General features: G+C 29.1%; 1 long non-coding RNA gene across 1 annotated transcript; it reads left to right on the top strand.

Moving 5' to 3' along the window:
- Window positions 1–711: 711 nt before the first annotated feature.
- On the top strand, window positions 712–2,149 carry LOC130452684 (uncharacterized). The gene is made up of 4 exons (XR_008910989.1): window positions 712–810; window positions 1,077–1,272; window positions 1,414–1,623; window positions 1,850–2,149. It is a non-coding gene; the product is annotated as an uncharacterized LOC130452684 (long non-coding RNA).
- Window positions 2,150–4,088: the final 1,939 nt, after the last annotated feature.

Consider the following 4,088-nt stretch of genomic DNA (forward strand, 5'->3'; position numbering starts at 1 on the left):
TTTCGAGCAAAAATAAAAAAAAAACATAAAGAAGCAATACATAATTGAGCAAAATTAATAAATTTGTGCTTACGGAAGACAATAATTTCACATTAGGATCACAAGAACTGTGAGATATGAAAAAATAAATGAATTTGTTCACTAACTAGCAGACGCCTTCTTGGTCGTGTCAGGAGAACAATGAAGAGAAAGAAGGCGGAAGATGTTGATTACAAAATGTACTAGGATGAAGCTGGAACAAAAAAGGCGTCTGTTGCTATACGGTTTATTATTACTTATCACAATAGTGCTTTTGAAAATTCCATATATATATATATATATATATATATATATAGCAATAATTTACATTATTACGTTAGGAACAATCGAACAATACCTAAATAACTGATCTGATTAGTAGTTTGGAATAAAATTTCTTTGAAATGCTTGAATCATGCTCTGGTAACTCTAATGAGCGTGAAAGTTTACTACATATTCTTATTTCCTAAACTCATCAGAGGGCGCAACACAGCTCCGCGATTGCGCATGGTATACAATTATTTATCGATCTATCAGCTGAGAGGTACAGCAACAAGTTTATTATTTAGTTATTACTATTGTGGTTATTATTGGTGTTTAGTAAATTGGATAGTTTGATTTGTGCGTTTATAGTTTTGTATTATTCTCTCATTATTCGGATTCCGCCATTTTTTTGTGATTTTAAGCTTATTGATTAAGAACTTTTTCAACATGGTTTTTAACTGTTGCGTTAATGGCTGTAACAATTATAACAAGGATGCCCAAATGCATATTTTTCCAAAAGATCAAATAGTAAGTAAAAAAATATGCCATTAACTTTATCCTAACGTGCATGTCATACATTCTTGCCCATGCCAGGGTTTATATTTTGGAGAAATTTTATGTGGCCTGAAGTTAACAATAACAATGGTTAACAAAAACGGCATAACATCTGGCATGCCTATTTTTGCTTATATTTAAAGGTGTGAAAAATTAAGTCAACATAATGTTATATAGGTATATATAGTAATAATAGTTCACAGAAGACAGGAAAACTAACAAATAAAATTTTGTTGTAGCTGTATGATATTTGGATTAATGCAATTGGCCGAGAAGACTTAAAGGTGAAGCCTATGGAAAGAGTCCGAAAGTCGTACTGTATTTGTACTATTCACTTTAGTGCAGATGCCCGCTATGTTGGAACCAGAAATTAATCGACCTTAAAACAGGATGTAATTCCTTCTCTATTTCTTAATGCTTCTAACAGGAAAGAAGGTGAGTTTAATCAATTTCCAAATCTATTAATTATAAATTTTTCTCTTTTCTTTTCTCTTTCTCAAGGATATCACTGAAGCAGCAATACTAATAATAACTATAAGTATTTACGATAAATGAAAGAAATATGTCTTTTTACAGTTTCTTCTGCCAAAATGGTTAAACTACGCTCAAAGCATAGTTTATCAGAGCAAATAGGTTCACCTGAAGCAGAAACAATTAACATCTCCATACCATCAACTTCAAAATTGATTTGTGAAGAAGTTTTACCAGTTTCTTCATCTAAACTTATTACACCAGAACAAAATATGCAATCCCAGGTCATGATGTGTACTCCATCAAAAATTTCAAGTAAGTTTTTTTGTAAAATAAATGATAAAAGATATATAGATTAAACAAAAACCATTTTTAATTTTTAGGAAATTTGATTTTTAATAAATAATGCTTCATAAAATACCTTACTTTTGGCATAATCAGATTTTAAAAATGGTTAGTTTTTTTATGTTTCAGTATGTAATTTTTAGTCCATTATATACTGTGTTTGTAATATGTGAGTTTAATATTTTTTTATTTTCAGGTTTAAACAAATGAATTTACAGAGGATGTTTTTCGTTGTGAAGATCATGATACGTTCAAATCGTTTCTTTATTATGTTTCAAAATTTCATTTATTTGTATGGTTGAAAAACATTAATAAGATTGTGAAAGGGAAACAAAAAGTTGAAAAATCATCAGATAAGATGAAAATATATGCTGCACAAAAATTTGAAAAGCAATTAAAATATTCAAAAAAAATGAAAAATCTCAAATGTTTGAATATAATTTAAGTACCTATCTAGTTATATACTTAGTGTTAATAAAAATATATTGTAGGGAAAGTATTTTATTTTTGCTTTTTGTAATCCAAATAACCTGAACATTGATTTGAACTGAAAATTTTAAACATTCCGCCAAATCTTTAGTCGTTGCTGTTTCCTAAACCCGTAAGGTGGCGCTAGTCGCAGTATTCAAATATAATGTGAACAGTTTCCTATCTATCCCACTATCCTTTATCTATGGCTTGGATTCACCCTTAAGAGCAGGCAATTGATTATACAAACACCGCAGTGTCCAAGTGGTTGCCGAGTTACATGAACAACTAAATAATTATAATCATAGAGATATTACCACTGTAATATCTCTATGATTATAATGCGCTTAAATGGAATTAGAATATGATTTTATTTTATACTAGTTATAACTATTAAAAGTGTATAAATATATTGGAATAATGATTAAGGCAGATTATTTCCAATGACGCCATACTGATTTCATAAGTTTTAGAAATGGTGGAGAAAAGTGAAAATTGGATTTTACGAAAATCATTGCTCAAATTCGAAAACTGATGTGATTTTCACTCTATAGGTACAAAAATTCTCAATTTTTTGCAGAAAACCGAAAAATTTTCTTGGAAATTGTGACACGCATGAATAAAATATTCATTATTTTTGATAATAAGCGAAACTCTTGAGTTTGCGCAACGATTTTCGTGAAAATCCAATTTTCTTGTTTGATTCCTAATGGAAGTGTTTTTGTAGCGCCTGTCATATCCGCAACCCGTTATACGACTAGCATAGATAAAATAATAATTTTTTTTAAAATGAAACCTCAATCCTTTTAATTATCCTATCATTTTACAATTTTGTCGCCGTCTACCGAGCGATGCCGAAAACCATTAATAGTCTTTTTCGTGTTATTCAACAACCAGTTCTAAACATTGTGTATGATTGGTTGCATTTCCTTAAGGGTGAGACTAATCAATTATATACAAATTTGATATTTTTAAAAACAGCTATCTAATCTCATCAGAAAAAGAAAATTATCAGAAATGGAGATTCCGAAAATCACATCAGTTTTTGAATTTGAGCATTGCTTTTCGTGAAGATCCAATTTTAATGTTTTTTTTTTTCGATTGTTGTTTCGCTTATTATCAAAAATAATGAATATTTTATTCATGCGTGTCACAATTTCCAAGAAAATTTTTCGGTTTTCTGCAAAAAATTGAGAATTTTTGTACCTATAGAGTGAAAATCACATCAGTTTTCGAATTTGAGCAATGATTTTCGTAAAATCCAATTTTCACTTTTCTCCACCATTTCTAAAACTTATGAAATCAGTATGGCGTCATTAGAAATAATCTGCCTTAATCATTATTCCAATATATTTATACACTTTTAATAGTTATAACTAGTATAAAATAAAATCATATTCTAATTCCATTTAAGCGCATTATAATCATAGAGATATTACAGTGGTAATATCTCTATGATTATAATTATTTAGTTGTTCATGTAACTCGGCAACCACTTGGACACTGCGGTGTTTGTATAATCAATTGCCTGCTCTTAAGGGTGAATCCAAGCCATAGATAAAGGATAGTGGGATAGATAGGAAACTGTTCACATTATATTTGAACACTGCGATTAGCGCCACCTTACGGGTTTAGGAAACAGCAACGACTAAAGATTTGGCGGAATGTTTAAAATTTTCAGTTCAAATCAATGTTCAGGTTATTTGGATTACGAAAAGCAAAAATAAAATACTTTCCCTACAATATATTTTTATTAACACTAAGTATATAACTAGATAGGTACTTAAATTATATTCAAACATTTGAGATTTTTCATTTTTTTTGAATATTTTAATTGCTTTTCAAATTTTTGTGCAGCATATATTTTTATCTTATCTGATGATTTTTCAACTTTTTGTTTCCCTTTCACAATCTTATTAATGTTTTTCAACCATACAAATAAATGAAATTTTGAAACATAATAAAGA

This window comes from Diorhabda sublineata, chromosome 2 (genome assembly GCF_026230105.1).
Source record: "Diorhabda sublineata isolate icDioSubl1.1 chromosome 2, icDioSubl1.1, whole genome shotgun sequence".
In the NCBI taxonomy this organism is placed as follows: domain Eukaryota; kingdom Metazoa; phylum Arthropoda; class Insecta; order Coleoptera; family Chrysomelidae; genus Diorhabda; species Diorhabda sublineata.